The sequence below is a fragment of the Phocoena phocoena genome, chromosome 12 (genome assembly GCF_963924675.1).
Source record: "Phocoena phocoena chromosome 12, mPhoPho1.1, whole genome shotgun sequence".
In the NCBI taxonomy this organism is placed as follows: Eukaryota; Metazoa; Chordata; class Mammalia; order Artiodactyla; family Phocoenidae; genus Phocoena; species Phocoena phocoena.
In genome coordinates, this window is record NC_089230.1 from 5710746 (window position 1) to 5738240 (window position 27495).

The following is a 27495-nucleotide window of genomic DNA, read 5'->3' on the forward strand; positions in this document are numbered from 1 at the left end:
ATTTCCTCACACACTTCCTCCCCCCTCCTGCCTATCCAAGCCATCAGCAAACGCCGCCAGCCAGGCCATCTACCGTGAGTTTACGCAGTTTTCCATGTATGCACTGCAACCACCCTCACACGAGTCACCTGACTTCATGCCTAACCACTGCAAAAGTCTCCTTATTTTCTGCCCACACAGGCCTAATCTGTTCTGGGCACAACACCCAGAGTGACCCTATTACCATGGCACCATTATCTGAAAATCCTTCAGTGGCCTGTCCCACTCAGGGTAAAATCTAAAGCCCTTTCAAAGGCCTACAAATCCCTGCACTTTCCAAGTTCCCATTCTCTCATCTCCTTTCCTACCATTTCAACTTTCTACCTGCTTCACTCTCCTCCAGTCACTCTGGCCTCCTTGTGGTTCCTCAATCATGTCAAGCCATGAACCATCACCACTGGCTTTGCCTGACACTTAAAATAATCCTTAGGGCTTCCCTGGTGGCGCAGTGGTTGGGGGTCCGCCTGCTGATGCAGGGGATGCGGGTTCGTGCCTCGGTCCGGGGGGATCCCACATGCCGCGCAGCGGCTGGGCCTGTGAGCCATGGCCACTGAGCCTGCGCGTCCGGAGCCTGTGCTCCGTAACGGGAGAGGCCACAACAGTGAGAGCCCCGCGTACCACAAAAAAAAAAAAAAAAAAAAAAAAAAAATCCTTAAATTCCTCCCTTGCCCACAAGGCTCTTGGTGCCCTGGTCCTTTTCTATCTATTTCCTTGAGCTGCTCTTCTGTAATTGCCCCCTTTTCTCACTATGGTCCTCAAGCATCCAGTTCTCATTCTTGCCCCAGAAAGTGTGCCCTTACTCTTCAGTCAGTCCACCTGAAACTCCCCTCCTCTGATCACCACAGTATGGACTCCATCAACAGTTACTGATGTTGAAATGACAAAAGTCCCGCCTTTGTAATAGGCTGTTTGTGCCCCATGCAAATCCTTGGAGGTCCTGGGCGCTTCACAGATGACAGCACACACCTGCCACCTTCTCAGGAGGACTGAGCTTGGGAGACCGGAGAGGTCTCGCCCAGAGGGACCTGTGAGTGACGCTCCACCACCAGGATTAGCCAGCTCAGTAGCCATGCCGGACGGCTGCAGGGAGCATGAACAGCTCTCATGCACAAAAGCCTCGCTCCCCTGCCTCAAATCAGGACTGAACCTTTGGTGCAACCTCTTCATGGGGTCAGGCTGAGGCTAGACTTCCCTTGGAGTCACATCTCTCTCTCCCTCCTGCTTCACATACTCCCTTCACAGGTGTCTCCTGAAAGCTCTCCCTTCACAAGTCACCTGCACAAGAATCCCTGCCTCAGGTTTTACTACTGGGCAACCAGAGCTAAGACACACACATAAAGATTTGAAGGTTTATTTTCAAGAAAAATAGTCCTAATATTGGACTGTGTTAGGACCTAATAGAACACTGTGCTAACACAAATACTATACCTAAAGCTGCATTTATATTATTGTAGGCAAAAATAATAGCTCACACTTAACCATACATTCTATTAAGTGAATTTTCAGTAATTCTATTTACCTAAGATTCTTGAATAGTAGATTTACTACCTCTATATATCCAACAAATACATGTCTCTTGTCCCCCAAAGTATATTCAGACCTGGTCAAGGTGGTGAAAAAACATTTGTTACCATAATTATTAGTAAATCTGGGAGGATAGTTCCTAAGAAAATAAAATTATGGCATAAATGTATTATAAAATTCACTCGAATGATATCCACCATTTCTCCTCCTATGTCTCACCTCAACTCTTACTCTTGTAGATGTTGGATCTGGACCTTTTATTACTGCATATTTTCTCACTGGCCAAGAATATTTTCAGAAACATTAGGTAATGTGAAAATTCTCATGGTTCACAAAACCTAGAAACCATACCTAGATGTACTCTCAAGTGCCAAAATCTTAACCTAACACCTACACTCTTATGAAGACAATATAAAACGTGGAAGGACATCTCCTCGACTAACAAAAGTATTCTTACTCCTAGTAGGACCAAGTTATTGTTTTATTCAAATCTGGTCTTAGAAATTTGCAAACAAGATCAATTTTAATCAATGGAAATCATCTGAATATTTCTATTTTTGGGAGCTGTTTCTCTCATTCAATGAATATTCCTCTACCCACTTATTCATATTAATAATAAAGGACATTCCATGTCAATTTATGCAGAAGTAGCGTAATTTTTGTTCAATGGCTAGGAACACGAAGGCTTTTATTTTCACTCTAAAATGTGAAGTATTTCCCTAAAGCTTAGACTTGTTTGGGTCAAAAGCACGTCATCTTTTGAGTGAAAAACACTTAAATACTATTCATGTTCAAGATTTCAAAAATGTGTACTATTTTTCTCTTGAAAAAAATTCTAAATTTTACATATACATGATTTTTTGTTTGTTTAAGGCTAAGAAAATGGCTTATTTTCAAGTCATGGTATAGACCTCTACATCCTCAAACTAATAAAAATAGCTAACATATGTTTAGCAGGCAATGGTCTTAATGTTTTGAATATATTAGCTTATACTCCATATCTATATGAGGTATATACTCTGATTATCATATTTTATAGGTAGAGAAACTGTGAAAGAGAGAAATAACTCACTCAGCAAACAGAGAGTATAGCTGGATTTCTAAGCCAAGCAGTCTGACTCTGCTGTTCATGTTCGTAATGACTACAGTATAGTGCTTCTGATACGCTCTTAGTGATTACAGTATAGTACACACCCCCATCTATAATTATCTATGGATCAGTACAAATACCATATATAATGTACTAAGTAGTCAGTCATACAACAGCTAGCTGAAAACTGGGCAACTCAAGATCAGATAGAAACTGACTTCAAAATCCTACACATAGGCTGAAAAAACGCGATAGTCAAGAGAAAAGAAAAGAATGTAACTTTATGGATATTTAGAGTCATGCACAAGCATCAACTGTTTGCATATCACAGGAGTCTAGAGCTGGAAGAGGTTTTAAAAATAAAACATTTCTGGGACCTCCCTGGTGGTACAGTGGTAAAGAATCTGACTTCCAATGCAGGGGACGCGGGTTCAATTCCTGGTCAGGGAACTAAGACCCCACATGCCGTGGGACAATTAAGCCGGCGCGCCACAACTATTAAGCTCGCGTGCCTCAACGAGCGAGCCGGCGTGCTGTGCCGCAACGTGCAGAGCCCACGCGCTCTGGAGCCCCCATGCCACAACTAGAGAGAGAAAACCCGGACGCCACAACTAGAGAGAAGCCCCAGCACTGCAACGAAGAGAACTTGCGCCACAATGAAAGATTCCCACATGCCTCAACAAAGATCCTGTGTGCTGCAACTAAGACCCCACACAGCCAAAAAAATAAATAAAATAAGTAAATAAATATTAAAAAAATACATTTTTAATGTCTCATTTAAAGAAGGTAAGAGATCAAGGAAAATAATGATTTGCAAAATAGTACACAGCTGTCTGATGCGAAAACTAAAAGTAAAACTAGGGTACTTTGACACCCAAGCCACTATATCTTACTGTTTCATTTATACATAGCAAACATGTCATATTTATATATTGAACTATATGTTCCTTAATCTTCTAATGCCAGTTTTATCTTATTTTCATAATATACAGAGATATCCAGAAAGGATAATGTGAAAAGGAAAGTTATAGGGCAATATCATTTATTAACATACATATAAAATTCATAAACAAAATATTAGTAAACTGATTCTAAACATATGATCATCTCAATAAATATAAAATTATAAAATCAATATCTAAAATACAAACGTTAAGTAAACTGCAATAATCTTAAGGGAATCTAAAGTAAAACTATAACAAATACTACACCTTATCATGAAATACTGAAGGCTCTCTTTGTGGAATCAGGAAGAAGGCAAGGATGGCAACTACTATTTATCCATCCAACAATGAACTAGAAGGCTAACCTAATCCAGCAAGATAAGAAAAATGTTACATGGATTGAAAAAGAAGAAATAAAAAATTTTCAATCACATATGATTACGTATGCAAAAAGTCCTAAAACTCAACACATACATTATTAAAATTAATAAGCAAGTTTCACAAGTTTCCTGTAGAAAAAAATAATTGTACACGTCAAAAATTAGAAAATGTCAAAAACCATACCATGTACATTGGCATAAAAACGTACTAAGGAATAAATATCAAGAAATATATGTAAGGTCTCTATAGAGAATATTATAAAACTTTATAAAGAGAAATTAAAGGAGACCTATATAATGAGTGATATACCACATTCATGGCTTAGAAGATCCAACATAATAATGATGCTAATTGTCACCACTGACATATCACTGTAATCCAAATAAATATCCAAACTCTTTTTCTGTAACTTGACAAACTTTATATGGAAATTCTAAGGACCAAGAACATCCTAGTCACTCCTGAAGAAGAAAAATGTTGGTGGACTTACATTTCTGCATAACAACGCACAATATAAAGTTACAATGAGCAAGACATAAGACAGTAGAACAGAACAGTGAGTCCAGAAACAAATCCAAGCATATATGAGTATTTTATCTTGCACTGTGCAGCCATGGGGAAATGGTGGTGTTTTCAGAAAATGGTGCTGTGTCAACCAGATACGCAGATTGACAAAATGAAACCAGATCCTTCCTTACAGCTTACTCAAAAACTGACTACAGGTGGACTGTAGATCTAAATGGGAAAAGTAAGGATATTTTTATAGACTCAAGATAGGGAATGATTTCTTAAGACAAAGAAGGTACTAACCATGAAGGAAAAGATTGACAAATTTGACATTAAAATTAATGTTTTGCTTATCTGAAGACTCAACTAATTGAGTGAAAAGACAAGCCACAGAAGGGGAGGAGACATTTACAGAACATATAGCCGATAAAAGATCTAAAGATGTATAGTATATAAAGAGCTCTCAGAAATCAATAATAAAAAGACAGACACCAAATAGAAAAATGAGTAGGACAGTCCAATGAACACTTCACAAAGAAGATATTCAAATGGCCAATAGGCAAATGAAAAGCTGTTCAACCTGGTTATAAATGAGAGAAAAACAAAATAAAACTGTAATGTCATCCTACACAAACCTCAGATTTGATCAAATTAAGAAGTATGACAACAATGAATACAAACATACATATTTGATTAAAAGGCATAAAATATTTCTGTAAGACACACAAATACCTGGCTGCATCTGTAAAGGAGAAATGAATAGAAAGACTTTTAGTGTATGCCCATCTGATTTTTAAGCTACTATTAATTACCTGTTTAATCTATTACCTATTCAAAAATAACAAAAAGTATACAGTACAGTACATGTTATCTAGACAGATGTTTTTCTCCCCTTGGCCTAACTTACTGAGTAACAAATCTAAATTGTGTAAACAATTTCAACTGTGCATCAGGGTGACTAGTACTTGGAAACTTCTCTATATTTTTTGCCTGTCTTAGCTCTTAACAGGAAGACAAGAACACACTTCTAAAGATATAGTCTATTTACCCCTATACAAAACACACATATGGTTTCAAACTTCCTTCTGAAGTATATAGTGGAATGAAGTACCCAACACTAGGGTCCAAGTACCTAGCATGCAACATGTACTCAACAGTACATAAATTAGGTAATACATCATTTAGACTATGTCGCATATATTATATATTTTAATATTTTTCTGCTAAAGCAGATTTCTTTGTTTAGGGTCTGGCACTATTTATAAAAATAGAACTAAAGTTAAGTACCACAATTTTCTTTTCCCTGACACTCTAGAGCTGAAGCGTGCCACCACACTATCTCTTATCAACCAGGGGCTTATTGTTTACAGATGCTCTGTTCCATTAACCCTCTTTAGCAGGTTTGTCTTTTATGAATCCTTGGTTTCCTAAGATTTATGGGGGACTGGGATATTTTGTTTTAGACTTTAAAAGTCACATATAACTTTCTAAATTTATTCTCGTTGAAATCAGGGAACCAATGGAAGTCTCCAGAAAAGTTGTTCGTGTTAATGGAAATGTGTACCACTGGAATATGCTGGTTTATCATCACTCCTCATCCCCATAATTCCTGCCTCTGCTGAAGGCCATTTTGCTCTTCTCCTTTTTCTCCTCATTTCTTTCATTAATATTCACTTTGTCGGGCTTCCCTGGTGGCGCAGTGGTTGAGAGTCCGCCTGCTGGTGCAGGGGACGCAGGTTCGTGCCCTGGTCTGGGAGGATCCCGCGTGCCGTGGAGCGGCTGGGCCCGTGAGCCGTGGCTGCTGGGCCTGCGCGTCCGGAGCCTGTGCTCTGCAGCGGGAGAGGCCACAGCAGTGAGGGGCCCGCATACTGCCAAAAAACAAAAAACAAAAAACAAAAAACAAACAAAAAAAAAATTCACTTTGTCAACTCATACAAAAGACAAACCTTTAAAGACAATTAGAGTTCAGCTTTTCTTTCACATGGTAAAAGGCATACATTGCCTTTTTGCTGTATGTAAAATAGACCTTCACTTCTTCTAGGCTATCTTTATTACCAGATGTTAAAAATTCGTTCTTCAACTGAATTTTTTGCGTTAGTTTTATGTCTTCTTGGTCAGTAGTTGAAATGTTTCAGATGATTGGCTTCTCAATAACTAACATTTTATTGTTTCATATTTTTTCCTATGATGTGTCTTATAGGAATGAATAAAATGAAAACATTTCATTTTGTGTAAAAAAAATAGTTCAATGTGAAAACAAATTAAATATGTAACAAAGGCATTTGCTGTTAAAAAAAAAATCAATCCAGAGGGTTGATACTGACCACAGTATTCTGAAGAGAAGCATTTTGGGGCTGGAGGGTGAAGATTTTATCAATGTACTGTTGAGGATGACAGGCGGCGTTTAGGATGGCAGACAAGTATGATGACAGTACTTGTTCTACCTCCATTTTTCTTCAACCAGCAATACACTTTTCCAGTTTCCACAGCTACCCAATCAATTTCTGATTACAAATGCAAGCAGAGCAATTTAGGCCCAGACTAGGGAAAATGAAGAGTATATTTGAGATTTAGAGAAATTTGAAATTAGCCCATATCACTTGGAGAGGCGCTATTTGATATTCACAATTAAGATGAAGACTAAAAAATTATAACTGATTTTTATAGAAAACTCTGATTCTTTTTTATTGTGTTTTGCAAAGTTACAAAAGATTTCAGGACTGCTGCTAGATGAATGGCATCATTTAATTATAGCAGCTGAACTGAATTAAAGCAGAAACAAATGACAATTAGTCACAGATGTTTAAACAAAATGGGAATGTGAATAATCTCTATTTGTTTGGATTAATGCATTTAGTTGCCAAATCACAATATAAAATCCTTAGATGCGAACATTTTTACTTAGATTTTTATTATTTACTTAAAACATAAGGATTATCCTCACTAACTATAACAAAACAGAAAACACCAACATGGTTAGATGTTATGCTGGTTTTAAAGTGCTTCCTAAAAAGAAAAAATGAAAAAATGATAAAAGTGCTTGAAGCATACATATAATCCAAATAAAAATAATGTATATGGCTTGGAACCACTTTTCACTAATATAAAAACTTTAGGAGAAGCAATCTTCCTTACTGAATTAAGTGCATTTGTAAAACAAGGTAAAGGCCAATGAAGTGATTAGGCAAACACGAAATAGTACCTTAGTGACTCGGCATTAATATGCCTTCCTGAGCACATAACTTACTACCACGAGTGGCTAAAGCATCAAGGAGATTAGAACCCTATAAAATCCTTGAAAAGGTCTGGTGTGTAGGACAGGCCAATTACACGTCAGCAGATTTGGGAAAAATCATCTTCTGAGCGCTTACTACGTTTGATTCCCATGTTGCTGAGTACGTGTCTGTTTCACTGTAATATTTCATTTAATCTCCATGAAAACCCTCTGAAATTGTAGTAGTCTTTCCATCTGCTGATGAAGCATTTGAGGCTTTGCAAGTTTAAAACCAGTGTCAAACACTGACAGAGACTATATGAAGGTAATAACTTATTTGTGACAAACCATAGTATTTAACATGTGAAGAGCATTAATTACAGACGCCACATGAAACATTTTCCAAGAATTTTACTCTCTTGGCTGAAGATGGATAATCTAGTTACAAATGCCTTGTCTAGCTTTCCGAAACAGGATTTTGTTATCTTGCAGTCAGGTCAAATCATTTGGTCACCACAAAAGATCTGCTGATTTTTTCCCAAGGCTTAGGAATTCATGATCTAACTTACGATCCTAGAATACTTTTAATGAGTAAAATGACAGTGTGAATGTTTAAGAAATAATTTTTCTGAATGCTATAAAAATGTTTATTGGTTCATTATTCCAGTTTAATGTACTATCGTTCAAAATTTCAAAATTCACTAAGTAAATTGCATATGTGCATCTAGGCCAGCGTGAAAGCTAGCTGTTGGTCCTTGGCTGAAATAAATTTACGGTTCCTTATAAAATGTGAAGGATTCCTAAGATGTCTTTGAAAGAAAATAAATGAAGGCAGATATAAATTTGAGTGTTATGTATAAGTTATAAATAAGTCTCAACAAATGAAGCAAAATGTTAAAGCACTAACTACCATAGCTTTTAATTAGAGATCTTAAATATTAATATCTTCTGGATAACCTGTAATGGAGACAGTGAGTGGGAACATAAATATATTTAGTGGAGAAACTTATGAAGACTATATACTTAATACCATATATAAATCAATGATGGATGTTTTCAGATTATGACAATTGTGCTGTACACAGTGATACAATTTACACTTATTAAAATAAGAAATAACAATTATTTTTTTCTTTTATTCCATATAAATACTACAGGCCTAAGAGAACAATCCTCATGTAATAAGCAGGCTTACACTGTACATACTCTGTGAGATCTTTCAAATGTCTCAAAGATGACAAGGATGAACTTATCTTTCCATTAATAACTTCATGTCCCAGCTGGGGGTAAGGCTGACATGATGTGGTTTTGATCCTCTCTACTTCTTGACAGTTGGTACAGCTCATCCACTCTTAGGTATTTAACCAAGAGAGATAAACACACATCCTTACAAACACCCGTACACCAACATTCATAAAAGCCGTTTTTTTGTTTTTTGTTTGCGGTACGTGGGCCTCTCACTGTTGTGGCCTCTCCCGTTGCGGAGCACAGGCTCCGGACGTACAGGCTCGGCGGCCATGGCTCACGGGCCCAGCCACTCCGCGGCATGTGGGATCTTCCCAGACCGGGGCACGAACCCGTGTCCCCTGCATCGGCAGGCGGACTCTCAACCACTGCGCCACCAGGGAAGCCCATAACAGCCGTTTTTCACAGCCATATACTGGACACTACTCAAATGTTCACCAACAGTGAATGCTTAAACAAACTGTGCTATATTCATATGAATGAAATACTTCTAGCAATAAAATGGAATGAAGTATCAATACATGCAACAACATGGATACATCTCAAAATAATTATGCTGACTGAAAAAGAAGCCAGGAAAAAAAGAGTATATTCTGTATAATAAAAGGCAAACTCATCTGTAGTGACAGAAAGCAGAGGTAGGAGAACGAGAGAGAGGGAGGAATTACAAAGAGGCACAGGAAACTTGGGGGTGATGGACAAGTATTTTGATTGTTGTGATGGCTTCACAGCTGTATATGTATGCCAAAATGTATCTACTTCTATACTTTATGTAGTTTATTGTCAGTACTTCAATTAAACTCTTTTAAGAAAAGATACAGTAGTACATTATTTCCACATTTGAAATAACTGCATTAAAATATTTAAAATAAGAAAGAGTTAAGAGGTAGAACTGAAGGAGTGTGGGCCTGGGGTCAGATGGTGAGAGCAGACATAGGCTAGCGACTGGTTAAGTCCTGATAAGCTATTCTCACAATTTTATCTATCAACTGTGTGCATGTATCACACTGACACTTTAAGAAATAATTTTCGTTTTGAAAAGCAACTGACAATGAAAAGATTATATGGCTCTTCACCATAAACTCAATGTAAGTTCTGAGTTTGTTTTCCAATATTTTAATATATTTCAGCAGATTTACTCCAACCTACTTTCATTACTGACAAATGTCACTTCTTATTATTACTTGTGGATGACTGAACAGGGATAGAAGTGAGATCTATGGTTTTAAAGCAGAGTAAAATTAACAAGTCAGGCCAATTATTTCACAGAATAGTAAAAGTTAAAGTGCAACTGAAGTTGTCCACAGGAGCCTGACAGTGGACACAATTTTTCAGCATGCTTAACATCTGCACTCCAGAATGCTCTCCATCCTTCCCAGAGGGCGATGTTAGCCTGTGCGTCTCCCAAAAGGACGCTAAGGGTTTAAATACCTTTATGGTTTCTCTGAGCCTCCTGCCTCCTGTTCCTAACCTTTTTTGCCTGGGTCTGGGTCTTGGTCTTTGGGACTGTAGATTTGGATTTTGACTCAAATATTTGGCTGGCTCAGCTGAATCCTGTTAAGCTGTCTCCCAGATCTGTCTCATCTTAAGTCCTACCCTGACTGAATCAATCTGGTTGATTCTGGGTTTGCCAGTGTTAGCACTGGATAAACCTCGTGTTTGTACTACGTAAGTCACTGGAAGTATTTCAGTCATGTTCAATATATGCAATACATTGGTGCTGATTCATGCCCTTGAGATGCTCCCAAGGTTTTTGATTCCTTTGGTTTTTATAGGTCCTAATCTAAAACACCATTCCTGTGATTTTTAACGAAGGATCAAGTGTTGACAAGTTTCAATTCAAAGTAGCTTCTATTCATATAAATAGAAGGCCGAATGTGACCTAGAGAAGGTCTCTTTTACCTATAAGGAAGTTCTTATCAATCAGTCACCTATATTTTTTCTACAGGTGATGAATAGGAAGGAAATGTATAACAGGTGTAGATGGACATTCACAGTAGAATTACTTTCACAAAATAAGGTAGGCTTAAACAAGAAATACAGCTGAGCACCTCTGATGTCTAGAATGCTGTGCAAAGTGTTGAGAGGCACAGGGACAAAGAGTTATAAGACACTGGCCGTTGAAAGTTCATGCTTATCTTATGAAAGCTATATTTGATGAATTTCTTTTAAAACATTTTCATTTACTCCTAAAAGTGACAAGAGATAATTTTGTGTATGTAAATCCTGGTGAATGTGTGTATGATCTAGTGTAATCATGAGTAAATACGATACATCATTTACTCAAGAAATTCCAAAGGGAAATAAAGCATATACAGAGGCATCCCTCATTATTGCTTAAAAGTACTAATATTTATTTTATACAACTGTTGCTGTTTTATGTCACTAATCACTACATTATATAAATTCTAAAATATGTTTAAGTATAATACAGTGTTAAATTAAAATAATATTTTATGTTCATGTGAAAACAATTTTACTTAACTTTGAAATAAAGTTATAGTTTTATCATGTAAAATAAATTTTTTTAAAAATACAAAGTGCAGGACACATAAGATTTGGTAAAGGATTTACTGTTTGTCTCAGGGACTATTTATTCATATCTACTTTGATTTAGAACAGATAATCTGTGAAATATATTTCTCTGTGGATTCTGTTCTAAGTAAAAACCACAAAGGGAAGGTAGTTAGCCATGATCTATCTTGTACTTTTTACTTTATTTTGCATTTATTATATAAGCATATTTTTTCTAGTCTTACTTTCCCTAGTCTATGCTACAACAATGACCTTAACTTGAATTGCTTTAGGAAGATACTTCTAAAATATAAATTATTATTTACATGACATAATTATTATTTATAATATAATCAATTCACATGCTTTTCCCTAAATGATAGTAATTTTGGTAAATAAGTAAATTCATGTATAATAATATCTGAAATTTTTGTTTAGGCTATGATTCTTAAATGTATATGGAAAACTTAAAAGTAAATCTCTCTCTGAACATAACACTACTCTACCACAGAATAACTGAATTATCTTACACTTGCTTCAGAGTTTCAATTCTTGTATCGCAAATATCAAACCTAAATGACGCTTGCCTCACTTTCCAGGTCCTACAAAATCAATGGTCATCCTATGTATTAAACTTCGGTGTGCTTCACACCAATACATGGTTACTAATTAATAAGGAGTCTGCACCATCCCCCCTCCCCCATCTCCAGTGTAACAGCTGGATTTTTAAGTTAATTCTTATTAAGGAAGCAGAAGCAAAACCAATAGGTCTTCCTGAATCCTCTATTTAAAATTTCATTTTAAGGACTTAAATATGAAATATACACACTGAAATATAAATACATATTTTCCAGAAAATAAAATAATTGAAATACTATAGACAGGTTCTAGTACTCTAGATCCCTCAAGTAAGTATGAGTAAAGATTGTGACCCATGGTTGGGTCATTTTCAGAACTCCAAAGCAGGAATTTGCTAGATCGTTTGACACAATTAAGGAGAAGCAAAAGAATACATCTTGACGTGGTTTTCCCCATTATTTTCCGGTTATTGTTTTTAACTTGTTTTCTTTTGTATTTTTCTCCTTCCTTATCAAAATCACAAGAGCCATAAACATTTAATGATATAAGTGGATTTCAGCAGTTAGTTATGTTTTTAAAATCTTCAAACAGTTTAGATAACCTAGGAGAAATTACTGTCTCATGGACTATTAAATAGGAATACAGAAAATAAACAGGCATACCAAAACATATCTGCCTATTTTGAGTTTGTTTAAGATGGACCTAATCCTTATCACTCATACCATAACATTAAATAGTAACAATACTGTTATACAGATGTTCTTTGTAATCTTCTGCTCTTAGACAAATTATCTGGAATTAACAATCCAGAATAAGTATAGGCAAAAAAAGTCTTTTTTCAAGTTTCCATAGACCATTTCTAGAAAATGATCCTATTCTAGACCAATAATGTTAATAAACTGCAAACAGCTAAAACTGTAGAAACCAAATTATATAACCATCAAGCAACGAATCTACTAATAAAAAAAATCATGATCAAAACATGACCATAAAACCCCAACCAACAGGGAAAATAATCCCTCACAAACAACAATCATACAAAAGAGGAAAGCAAAAATAAAATTACATGTCTTTTTTAATAACAAGACCAATAATATCTATTAAAAGTAAAGGCATTTTATTTATTTATTTGGCTTCTGGGATCTTAGTTCCCCAACCAGGAATCGATCCCCGGGCCCCGGCAATGAAAGTTCTGAGTCCTAACAACTGGACCACCAGGGCATTCCCCAAATAAAGGTGTTTTAAAAGAAAGCCATGAAATACATATTCAAATCAAAAACTCAGTAAAAATTTTTTATAAGGGAGATCAAGAGAAAAAAAATGCAAGAGTAGAAATAAAAAAATCTGTTGTCAAAACCAGAAGAATTAGTATAAAAATTGAGAAGACAGTATATGAAGAGAGAGAAAAAAAGAGCAAAACAAACCTAATGAAGAAAAAGAAGGCATAAATTAGCAACAAGGATATAACGGCAGATAGTAAAACTTTAAATATATTAACAATGTCTGTATGATATGATGATTACAATTTTACTCAAAAGCATGTAGTGATGCTTTTTGGGAATAATTCAAGAGTGATTAATTCTAGTAAAAGGGGTTTGATATTTATTTTCTTTTTTCTCTTTTAGGTATTTTCTTAAAACCCTACATAAGTTTTCATTTTTATAATGAAAATAATTTCTCAAAAACACACTATTAAAAGGAAAACATGTTGAAATCCAATAAATTATTTTTGCAGAATGAAAGCATAGTATACATAGTGTTAATTTTCTTCCCAAAGGACAGTTTTAGTTTATAGAAACATCATTTTGTTCTAGCAGCAAAGAACTCCAGGAAGATAGGTTCCTCCTCTTGCCCCAAAGGATGAGTAAAACTTAGCAATCCCATCTCCCCATCTGTTATAGAATGAAAGTTTGTGTACCTCAAAATTCATATGTTGAAGCCCTAACCCCCAAGATGATGGTGTTTGGAGATGAGGCCTTTGAGAGGTAATTAGGGTTAGATTAGGTCATGAGGGTGGGTCCTTTTGGATGGGATTAGCAGCTTTATAAAAAGAGTATGAGTGAGTCTCTCTCTGCTTGCATGCACAGAGGAAAGGACATGTGAGAACACAATGGGAAGGTGGACCATGTGCAAGCAGAGAAGGTAGCTCTCACCAAGAACTGAATTGGCCAGCACCTTGATTTTAGCCTTCTCATCCTCCAGAACTGTGAGAAGTAAATTTCTGTTGCTTAAGCCCCCCAGTCTGTGGTATTTGTTATGGCAGACTGAGCTAAGACACTACCATGGTGTTAATACCTAATTTTGGATAAATAAATATAAGGGACTTGTTGTGGCTTGCTGGGAAGGATTTAGCCCCCTGATAAATGAAAGAGATATCAATAATTTATATTTGTTTTTTAAGCTAAACATCTCATGATTAAATAATGTACAAGAATGTAAGAATGATTTAATGTTAGAATGCCTGATGATGTTAACATTAACAGACTGAAGGAGAAACACCTTATGATTATCTCAATAAATGCAGAAAGTATCTTCGATAAAACTCAATACTACTCACAATTTTTTCAAAAACTCTTAGCAAATTAAGAATAGATTACTATTGTCCAAATTATTCTGTACATCCAATATAATTTAATCCAAATCCCAAAAATGATTTTCATAAAATTTGACAACTCATTCTAAAATTCTTATAGATGGTAAGAGACCAAGAATGTCAAAGAGGATGGAAACAAATTTGGAGAACTCGTCTTACTAAATATCAAGATTTACGAAGCTACAACAATTAAGACCATGTGATGCTGGCTTAGTGATAGATAAATAGACTAATAGGACAGACTAGAGAGTCGCCATTTACTATTTATAAATGGTACTAGATAGGTGGCTCTGCATATGGAACAGATCAAATTAAAGCCTTACCTCTCATCTCAAAAAATGAATTAGTGACTAAATAATAATCTATATGTAAACATTACAAGAATAAAACATGTGCGAGAAAACAATATATCAGGATCAAAAAATATTTCTGAAACTAGGCACAAAATATACAAGCCATAATGGGAGAATCTGATAAACATAAATATTTAAAATTAAATCTACAATTTCTGTTCATCAAAGAAAATGCAAAAAAAAATGTATAATGACAAGTCACAGGCTAGGAGACAATACGTTGGGTCCATATCCAGAATATGTACATATCCAGAGTATATAAACAACATCAATATATCAATAAGAAAAGGACAGACAACCCAACGGGAAAAATGAGCAAAGACTAGAAATAGGCACACCACAGAGGAAAGAGCCCATATGATAAACTATGAAAAGAAAATATATCACTAGTTATCAGGGAAATGCAAAATTAAAACAAGATAACATTTCATGTCCTTCAGATTGGCACCATTTTTAGTCTGATATCACCAAATGACTAGGATTTGGGAAACAGCTGTTGGTAACTATATATATAGTTATATACATACATCTAACTATATATGTATAAATATAAAACTTTGGAAAGCAATTTGACAAGCTCTATTAAAGTCGAAGTTGAAGCTATACCTCCTTACCAACAATTCCACAGATGGTGAACTTTGGCATATGGCACAGGGAGTCCTAACCAAGGATGATGTGATGCTGCAATGTACAAACCTAACAGTCCCTCAGTAAGAGAATGAATAAACAAACTGGCTTGTTCATGTGATGGAATATGATATAGCAGGTAAACAAATTTCCTACAAGTGTTCCTGCTATAACAGGACAAATATTCCTGAAAAACAAACTGTTCTGCAAAGTGGCTTACTAGAAATGATCAGGTGTATGGGGAAAAATTATGGGAAACATAATGTTTAAGAAGCTCATAAAAATCTCTGCGACTTTATAACCAGAGCACATATTAATCATTCTGATAAAAATGTACTAGCATAGTTAAAATTATTAAATTTCTAACCTTTGAAAATGAAATCCTGGAGTAAATATAGTGCTGTACCTTTAAAGAAAATGATGATAGGAGGTGCTGTAAGGATGTACAAAGATGGAGCTTGCTTCATACTAAGTATCAATACTTCTAAGAGCAAGAACACAAACAGAACCAGGAGAAGTTGGTACTGTGGGCATTACTTCATATTACTTCATACTACTCTGTCATGCTGCCTTTAGCTGTTAGAATACTTTTCAATTAGCTGCTCTTACTTGGCACAAAATATTAAAAACATGGGGAAGATTACATATGAACCTCCTATTTATACAGACATTATTCCCCTGTTTATGAATTGAATATGAGCTCAAAGGCATTACAGAAATATGCACAGAATAGCTCAGGTGGAAAGGCAAGAACAATGCCCAGATTTTAATTATACACACACACACACACACACACACACACACACACACACACACATATACAGAGTTACAAAACGTATGGATGCATATACATATGAACCACTTATATTTGGAAGTGATATACACAAACTTTAGGATCTTGGTTATCTCTAGGGATGGAAGGATGCAGGGTTGGAGAAGGAATGAGGATCCTTTAGCAAGGATCTGTTTATTTTTCTATAAGACTAGAAGTTTATTTAAAAGAATATGACATTATTATAACAAAACATTATTCTTTATAAAATCTAGATGAATACATGCCTATTTCCCACACTTATTTGTATACTTACATTGTTCAAAATGTAGAAAAAGCATGATTAAAATAAAACATGAGATTCAATGGGAATGTTATTAGATTAAAAGAGGCTGGATATAAAATAAATATAAATATTCTTAGGAAAACTGACACCTATAAACATGAAGTGATAAAATATATTACTACAAGTGAAGACTATTAAAACATGACAATTTTTTTTGCAAGTGATTTATATGATCCTTGCAGTTTCAAAGGGATGTTTCAGTTTTGTATGTTATTAAAAGATCGTCTGGAATACTAAACTGGTAAAATGTTAAAATTAAAAATCAACATTATGGGGCCTCCCTGGTGCCGCAGTGGTTGAGAGTCCGCCTGCCGATGCAGGGGACACGGGTTCGTGCCCCGGTCCGGGAAGATCCCATATGCCGCGGAGCGGCTAGGCCCGTGAGCCATGGCCACTGAGCCTGTGCGTCCAGAGCCTGTGCTCCACAACGGGAGAGGCCACAACAGTGAGAGGCCCGCGTACCGCAAAAAAAAAAAAATCAACATTATGGATATGAATTAACAGGAGAGATTAGCTTCACCAGTTTCTAAACATATTACCGAGTTATGATAGTTTAAACTGTGTTACACTGGTTAAAATTTCCTCTGAAATATCTCTGATTATTATGTATAATTATAATACAATAAAAGAATAACACAAATCAGCAAGGAATAGAACACTGCTTAATAAATAAATGTCTTTGGAAAAATTGAATAGCATAATACTATGTCCCTAAAGTTTCTGAACCTCTATTAAACACGAATTCAATCAACTACAGACACAATTAGAACAATTAAATCACAATCATAGAGGATGGACCTAGAAATCAGTATTTTTTAGCTACCCAGGTGATTACAATTTGCAATCTCTGAACCACAGCCTTAGATGTTTCAAATCCATTTATAATATGTATTATGAATGGGTTTCAGAGGTGCTGAGATATTGATCCCCTCAACATGCTGCAGGTGGGGAAGGTGGATAGCCGGCAGGGCTGGGGTACTTAGAAACCTCAGGCCTTTGCCTCAGGCCACAAGGAGAGAGTACAGCAGGCAGAGTCAAGCATTGCAGGGAGTGGTATAGATCAAACTTTCATCAGAGTCTTCAGATTCTAAAGAACTCTGATTCAGTAATTCTACTTCAGAAATTATATTTCAAAGAGATGTTTTAAAATGCAGAAAAATTGTATAAAAATATTAACTTTGTCATTATGTATAATAGCAAAAACCAGAAAGCAACCTGAGCGAATTACGAAAGAAATTATGGCACATTCAAAGAACAGAATTCTATGAGGTTTTTTTAAATGCGCAAGAGGAGTTTGTAATGACATGTAAAATATTAGCAAGTTAGAAGGAATCTGTATAATTTCATAGAAGGTATTATAATTATACACAATACAAGCTAAATATGCAAGTTATATAAATGTGTATTATGTACATACATTTTTCATAAAGTACATATATACTTTACTTATATATTCTATAAAATATATACAATTTAAAGAATTTAAAACATATATATAATGAATAGAATTTATAACATAATTCTTTTGGGCAAAGAAAGCATAAAATAAAGATTGAAAACTGAGTGAGCAGGAAACTGGTCTGTCTTGCCTCTGAGCCTTTTCCTACTGCCCCTAACTCTTCCCCTCAGTCCCCCTCATCTTTTATATTTCACCAAACAAGATTTCCTTTGAGAAGTCTTTCCAGCCTCTTTCAGGCCATTCAGAGCTGTGGTCTCATAGCATCACACACTTCCTCTCTGACATTTTATAAAAACAGAAGCCATCTCGCTACTGTCATAAAATGAACTGAGAACAACCACAGCTAAAACAAAGTCTACACTCTCCTGTAGGCACTGTGAATTCTGTTCTTGGATCAAATTGGACCATCAAAAGCCTACATACATATACCATGTGAATTTAATCTCATGGAAAATCCAGTTCCTCATGATAGATTTTAACATCACCTACCTGGCCCTTACTGAAGTCTGTTGTGGATGAAATTGGCTAGTGTATTTCAAATAAGAAATAAAAATATAGATATGGTGTGTTGCATGTATTTAACATGCTACAGGATCAATTTCTCTGAGAATTCAGTGTAGAGAAAGCTTGAATTCCCTACAGGGATTGGCAGGCTACTTCTTTTATGATAATGAGAAATGTATAATGTTCCCCTTTTGGCCCTTTCTGATGCCAAGAAGCTCAGAATGAAATGTGAACATCAATCAATAAATATACTGATGCTTATGAATGAAAAAATTGATTCTCCTTTTCTTAAGCTCAAGCTTCCTACTTTAATTACATTTTATTTCATTGTTTCACTGTTGTTTGTTCTATTTTATTTCTGATCATTCTAATTTATTCTCAAAGTCTTTTGTCTCAATGTATACACATCTTATTGTGAAACTATTGAAATTGGTTGAGGAAAACATTATAAAAAATACATAAGAAAATGTTTATGATCTTTTTTTTTCTCACAAATGTATATTTTAAAAAGAGGAGGTTGAAAGTCACCATTAAGAGAATGAAAAGGAAACACTGACAGGGAAACTATACTTGCAATACATGTATTTGACAATTGCTTTATATCATTTAGAATAAAATATGAAGAATAAGAATCATTACAAATAAATACACCCAATCAAGCCAAGAGAAAAGGAGGCAAAAGTCTAGAAAGGCACTTCACAAAAGACAACCAAATGGCCAATAAATAAATTAAAAAGCCTTAAACTCCATTAGTCTGAATAAAAATGAATATTAAATCCACAATGAGATAACATTATACACCCACTAGAATACCTAAAATGCAAAATAAAGAAAATAGTAGTTATCGATGATATTATAGAGCAAATGGTACTCTTATTCAGAGCTGGCAGGAGTTTAAATTTGAAAACTCAATTTTGAAAATGGTTTTTATATAGTTACTAAAGCAAACATATGCAAACCCTAGGACCCAGCAACCTGGACATTCTTATATATGTTGTCCAAAAATAGGTACTAGAAAGAAGAACAGAGCTGGAGGTATTATGCTCTCTGACTTCAGACTATACTACAAAGCTACAGTAATCAAAACAGTATGATACTGGCAAAAACAAACAAACGAACAAACAAACAAAAAGAGACACACAGATACATGGAAAAGAATAGACAGCCCAGAAGTAAACCCATGCACTTATGGTAGATTAATCTATCACAAAGAAGGCAAGATACACAATGGAGAAAAGACAGTCTCTTCGATAAGTGGTGCTGGGAAAACTGGACAGTTACATGTAAAAAAATAAAATTAGAACATTTTCTTGCACCACATACAAAAATAAATTTTAAATGGTTTAAAGACCTAAATGTAAGACCAGAAACCATAAAACTCCTAGAAGAAAATACAGGCAGTATGCTGTTTGACATAGATTTAGCATTTTTTTATTTTAGCAAATTTACCCAATTTAAAAAATGGGCAAAAGAACTGAATAGACATTTTTCTGAAGAAGACATACATACAAATGGCCAACAGGCACATGAAAAGATGCTCAATGTTGTTAATCATCAGAGAAATGCAAATCAAAACAACGAGATATCACCTCACACATATCAGAACGGTTATCATCAGAAAGACCATAAATAACAAATGCTGGCGAGGATGTGGAGAAAAGGAACCCTTGTATGCTGTTGGTGAGAATGTAAATTGGTGCAGCCACTGTGGAAAACGGTACAGAGGTTCATCAAAAAACTGAAAATAGAACTACCATATGATCCAGCAATTACACCCTGGGTATATACTGGAAGAAAATGAAAACACTAATCCAAAAAGATACATGTATCCCAATGTTCATAACAACATTATTTACAATTGCCAAGATATGGAAGCAAACTAAGTGTCCATCAACAGATGGATGGATAAAAAAGATGTGGTACATATATAAAATAGACTACTACTCAGCCATAAAAAAGAATGAGATTTTGTCACTTGCAACAACATGGATGGACCAGGAGGGTATTATGCTTAGTGAAATAATTCAGATGGAGAAAGACAAATACTGCCTGTTATCACATGGAATATTGTCTGTTATACATGGAATCTAAGAAATAAAACAAACTAGTGAATATAACAAAAAAGAAACTGACTCACAGATATAGAGAACAAATTAGTTGCTACCAGTGGGGTGAGGGAAGGGGAGAATGAGCAAAGTAGGGGTAGGGGATTAAGAGGCACAAGCTACTATGTATAAAATAAATAAACTACAAGGACATAGTCCTTGGCACAGGGAATGGACACTGGCACAGGGTATTTAGCCAATATTTTACGATAACTATAAATGAAGTATAATCTTTAAAAATTGTGAATCACCAGGTTGTACATCTGAAACTTACATAATATTGTACATCAACTATACCTCAGTTTAAAAAAAATACTAGAATTTTCCTAGTAGCACTATTTGTAAGTCTTAACCTAGAAGTCGCATAAATACTCATTGACACAGGAATGGATCAATAAATTATGTTATATTCCCATGTGAAAATAGTAGAAAGAAATGAGTATTAAGGATCTATGATCATATGCAGTAATGTGGGTGAATTTCACAATGGTGATCCCAGAAGTCAGACATAAAACAACTACATACTCTATGATTCCATGAATATAAGCAGAAATCTGTTGACAGAAGTTGGGATAAGGTTAGCTTAGGGTGTATATGGGCAGTGACTGGAAAGGTCCTGAAGGGGTTTTGTGGTGTTGGTAAGGTTTCTTGATGTGGGTTCTGCCTACACCAGTGTGTTTGGTTTAATATTTATCAAGTGATATGTGTACATTTTCCACTTGCATGTTATGCATCTACCAAAGTCTAAAAAAAGTGATCAAGAGAGGATTGTTCTCAGTTAGAAAAATCTAGTAATATAGCATACATTCTTTGCTCTGCCATTTAATAGGTGACCCACAACAACAAAAAATTAAATTGTCTGAGATGTATATGCTGAATGGAAAAAAAAAAAGTCTGCCCTGACTCATAGGATTGCTCAGAAACAGTAATGGAATAGAGATGATGAGCCTTATCACATATTAAAGCATACACAAAGCCACTACCATTAATATACATATAGCACTGGCAGAGCATTCTAATTAAATAGGCAGATTTTTTTTTTATAATCCAGTTTAACTATATGTGAAAGGTAATGCAACAACTTTTGACCAATTTGGAAAAAATATAATAAAATTTATACCTCACTTCTTAAACCAAAATGAATTAAGATGAAGTAAAGCTTTAAAATAAAACATTGAAATTATAAGAGGACTAGCGAAAAAAAGGTTAAAATTTTCCCCGTAATATGAAATAGGAGAGAGCTTTACTAAGCCAAGCCACTTAAACATTTTACAATGGGCATGTATAACTTTAATAAGAAGCTAATTAAAAATGGCATAAAACATTTCTAAATTATTCTCATTCCTATATTTTATACTTATTTAATACCATTAACATTTCCTTGAAGTTGCTAATTTGAAGATGATTGCTAATTATAGTATAAAACATGGTCATTCATTAATTCATTTGACAAAAAATAATAGCTTCTACTATGTGCCAGGAACTTTTCTAGAGCTGGATATGCAGCAGTGAGTGAAACAGTAATAATTCCCTGCCCTCAAGGAGCTTACTCTGTAGTGGAAGAAGACATAGGATAAACTAGATTAATATTAGAGAGTGATCAGTGTCTATGGAAAAATACAACAAAGGGAAAGAAGATGGGTGTGCTGAAACAGGGATGGAGGGGGTTATTAAGAGGCTGACATTTTAAATAGTCGGAGAGGCCTCACTAAAAAGTTAGTTTTTTGAACAAATATTTGAAGGATCAAGAGATGGTGATATGTAGGGGGAAATATATTTCAGGCAGAGGGAACAGGAAGGGCAGAGGTACTGAGGCAGCTGTGTAACTGGTATATTCAAGAAACTGCAAGGAAACTATTGTGGATGGAACAGAACGAGGGAGGGAGGAAGTACTAAGTTATACATATAAAGAAGAAATGGCAGCTAGATTACATAGTGCTTTAAAGGAGCTTAAAAACTTCAGCTTTACACTAAGATGAGCCACCTGAGTATCTGAAGTGATCAATGTCATCATCTGGCTGAGTTTTAAAGGGAACTTCTGGGCTCCTCAATTGGAGGAGGGTGGTTTAAAAAAAACAAACTAAAGACAGATGACAGTTATAACAACAGGAGGAAAACGGTGAGATAACAGAAAAGTGTAGAATTGCTTTACTTCATTCATCAAATATTTATTGAGTACATTGTTAGGTGCTGTTAGGATGAAAAAAATGACTTGGACACAGATTCTGCCCTCACAGGGAATTTACTTGAGGAGGTAAAACATGGGTAGACATAACTCTAATACATGGTAGAAAACAATGAACAAAAATAAGTTTCCATCTTGGTTGAGAAAGAGAATTAGGAGAGTCATCTTGAAGCAGTTGGCCTTTTAGCTGGCTGCAAAAATATAAGCTCCTTGATGGCATGCATTTAGCCTCTTCCTTACTGCTAGATTTCCAGCACCTAAAAGAGTGTATGGCACAGTCAGTGATCATTTGTTACCTAATGACTGAAGGGATTTGTGTTTGCAGATATGTAGGGAGAAGGGCATTGAAGCAAAGGGAACAACACAAGCAAAATCAAAGCAATGAAGAGTTACAGTTTAATTTGGTGGAAGCAAATGAGAATAGTGGGAGATGAAATTAAATCCATAGAATAGGGTTAGATTACAGAAGGCCTTGCTGGTCTTGTGGAGGTTCCCTGATTTTTTGCTATAAGAACCAGTGATCTCCAAAAGCTTTCAACAATAATAAGAGAACTTTGTACTGGAAGGATAAGTGTAATAGTACTGATAGTTGATTGAGGCAATCAACTGATTGGTGAATGGAGTCTAGAGACCAGTTTAGATGATACTGCCAAAACCTAGACAAAAGGTAATGAGGGTCTCAATGAGGTTATTGTCACTTGGTCCCTTCGTCATTAGCACTTCCACTGTCCTAAGTAGGTATTTGTAAGCCTTACCATGGATGTGCACTTATTTGTACTGTAACTATTTTACTTGTGTCTCTTCTTTTCTTTTCTAGCAATATTTAACTCTCACGGTGGACACTTCGAATAAACCCCAAATTTCTGTTTTTCCTTTTGCTACAGTAATGAAATACCTCAAGTTTTAGCTGAACACAGAGCTACCTGTCAGAGACTACATTTCCCAGTCTCTCCTGTAAGTGGTTGTTGCCATAAGCCTAGGTTTGGCAATGGATTTGAGCAAAAGTGATGAGTGCAGCTTCTGGAACATGCTGCTTGCTCTCCATTTCTTCCTACTTTTTCTTGCAGGTTGCTCCTTACTCATTTTTCTCTCCTCTTGCATGAAGTAGGTGTTGGAGATTATGCTCTTTTGGAACGATATAACTCTTAGCCCTTTTCCTGAAGGAACAGGTATGGGGGCCTAGAGTTGCTGCAAGGGTCAGTCTTTCATAGGCTTTTGCAAAAAGGGAAAATATAGGCCTATGACTAAACTCTGGCCAGTGGGATGTGAATGAAAGTGGGGTGCTGTGTCTGGGTCATACTCATAAAAGGAAGCACTCTGTTTCTTATTTCCTCCATCCTGAGAGTAGGGATTTGACCCTGGTGATGGTGAGCTCACCTGGACTCAGGGCATCACCCTGCAGGATGCAAAATAAGAATATACAAGGCTCCTAAGTCCCTGGACCTATCTCATGGGGAAGTGGTGCCCAGTCTCCATGAATTGCCTACAAACTTGGACTCTGAGAGAACTTCCATCTTAGTTAAACTATTGTTATTTGGTCACTGTTACAGCAGCCAAATCGATATCTTAATATATAATTTATAAATACTGACCATTGCTCCTATGTGTTGAATGAATTAGTAAGCATAAAAGTTTCTATATAAATAAAGTAATATTAAAGAATTATTTCTCCCATTCCCATAAACTTTGAGCATAAAACATCTATAGTCTACTGAAAAGGAAAGATGTAGTATAAAGCTTCAGTTGAAGTCAACATCTCATTCATCATAACCTTGGGCCCATATCCTAACTTGCTTTATGATAAGGTAGGTTAGCACAGAAAGCAACTACCATCTGTTGAGAAGAAGCCAATACAACACTGGGTTACTGGTTTCTGGTTATAGGTTCTATCAGACCACAAACAAGGCCTTTAAAGGAAAAATAAACTAGGAAATCTTCAAATTCTGCATCTCCTATCATTCTTTTGAGTCAAACATTATAATAATATGAATTTGATTATTATTCTCTGATTGCAGGACTTCTCATTGCTTGTTTCTATACAGAATGCAACAACAATTTCGCATAGGTAAAGTAAAGGAATTACTTACAGTTGAAGAACACTTGACATCGGGCTTTAAAAAAAAAACTAGCTACTTACATTTATCATTATTTTGTAAATAATTTTGCATTCACATACATAGATTATGACTGTTTAAGGATTTCGGCTTGCACAGCCCACCAGATCATATCTGTCTATGATCAAGCTTGTATACTTATATTACTAAAGCACCCTCAGTGAAACATTGGGAGTCTCCATATACCTCCTTAGGATATAGTTCTACAAGTCTTTTGGGGAAGTGCAATGGAATGGTGACTTATTTAATTAGTGAGTGTTGGAAAGAGGAACTGATGGCAAGCCCTAACACTAGAAAAGTGGTTTGAGGGTTGGCTTTTGGAACAAGGAGTTGCAGTTAAGAAAAGCTGGACAGGGCTTCCTTGGTGGCGCAGTGGTTGAGTGTCTGCCTGCCGATGCAGGGGACACGGGTTCATGCTCCAGTCCGGGAGGATCCCACGTGCCGCAGAGCGGCAGGGCCCGTGAGCCATGGCCGCTGGGCCTGCGTGTCCGGAGCCTGTGCTTTGCAGCGGGAGAGGCCACAGCGGTGAGAGGCCCGCGTGCCGCAAAAAAAAAAAAAAAGAAAGAAAAGCTGGACAATCCCACTACTGGGCACATACCCTGAGAAAACCATAATTCAAAAAGAGTCATGTACCACAATGCTCATTACAGCTCTATTTACAATAGCCAGGACATGGAAGCAACCTAAATGTCCATTGACAGATGAATGGATAAAGAAGATGTGGCACATATATACAATGGAATATTACTCAGCCACAAAAAGAAACGAAATTGAGTTATTTGTAGTCAGGTGGATGGACACAGAGACTGTCACACAGAGTGAAGTAAGTCAGAAAGAGAAAAACAAATACCGTATGCTAATGCATATATATGGAATCTAAAAAAAAACAAAAAACAAAAATGGTTCTGAAGAACCTAGGGGTGGGACAGGAATAAAGACACAGATATAGAGAATGGACTTGAGGACATGGTGGGGGGGAAGGGTAAGCTGGGACGAAATGAGAGAGTGGCATGGACATATATACATGTGAGAAGCAGCCGCATAGCACAGGGAGATCAGCTCGATGCTTTGTGACCACCTAGAGGGGTGGGATAGGGAGGGTGGGAGGGAGGGAGACACAAGAGGGAAGAGATATGGGAACATATGTATATGTATAACTGATTCACTTTGTTATAAAGCAGAAACTAACACACCATTGTAAAGCAATTATACTCCAGTAAAGATGTTAAAAAAAAGAAAAGAAAAGCTGGAGATTGGCATGTTATTTTCTGAATAGAAATAAACCTTAGGAAAGAGGGGTGTTTTGACCATGTAATGCTGAAAGGTCTACACTGTCGAGGGCAGAAATGTTGAAATGTTAATATTGGATACGAAAAGGAAGGGTTTTATTTCCTGTACCACTGAAGTTAGTTTGTATAAACAGTCTCTCTCTTTTATCAAGACTTGACCATTGCTGTTAGTGGTGGCTCTCCTTGGAGTTTTAAGGACTCAGACTTTGTTTTGCTGATCCCAAATCCCCAGATCTATGCTGAGCAAGTTCTCAGATTTAAAAAAACAAACAAAAAAACAATCAAACAATAAAACTATTGTTGACTGAATGAATGGATGGATGAATAATATTCGCATCTAACAATTATGATTTCCACTAAATGAAGTGAAAGAATGACTCATCCTCTTTTGAGGATCCCGAAGGAGACATAAATATTACACTAAGGGATTTTCCTTAAGTATATGGAAACAAAAAGATAATTTATCTCAAATAAGTTGTTTATAATGAAGGCTGCTTCATAATCGATTTTTTTGTTTGAGTCTTGTAAGCATATTTGTTACATTTGTCAGTACTGAAATACTTGATTTTCCAGAATTATGACTTTAGGCGCAAAGCTATATTTTTTAAAAAGAAAACGTGATTATAAATATAGGTTTAGAAAAAAAAGAATCTGACCAATTTTTTATATGTCTTTGAAGAAATATAACATTGAAAAAAATCACTAAAATTATAATCATATATACTGTTTAGAAGAAAAAAAGAAATAATTAGCTTGAATGTTACGGTATTCTGTGTTGCTGATAAATGAGTCATATTGACTCCCATGACCACATATACATGCAAAAGGACTGCAGTTTCAACAAGCAGAAAGTTTTAGCCTATTTCTAAGAATTTTAACTATTGCAATTCAACTGACACACATTCTCATAACCAGAATTTCATTTTGTGTAGCGACATGGCAATCTGGCCTCAGCGTCTAAAAGTGATCTGTTTCATTCCTGTATTTTAAGGATGTGGTTTAGGAATAAGGTATTAGGTTTGCAACATTTATGTAAAACGAATAATGTGACACTGGAAAGCAATGCTCTTCATTTAACATAATGAGTTGCTCTACAATAAGTCAGATCCTC

At 35.7% G+C, this 27495-nt stretch overlaps 1 protein-coding gene across 2 annotated transcripts in view; it reads right to left on the reverse strand.

Moving 5' to 3' along the window:
- The window catches only part of PACRG (parkin coregulated), a 515599-nt gene that overhangs the window by 486946 nt on the left and 1158 nt on the right, over nt 1-27495 (reverse strand). The window lies entirely within an intron of this gene.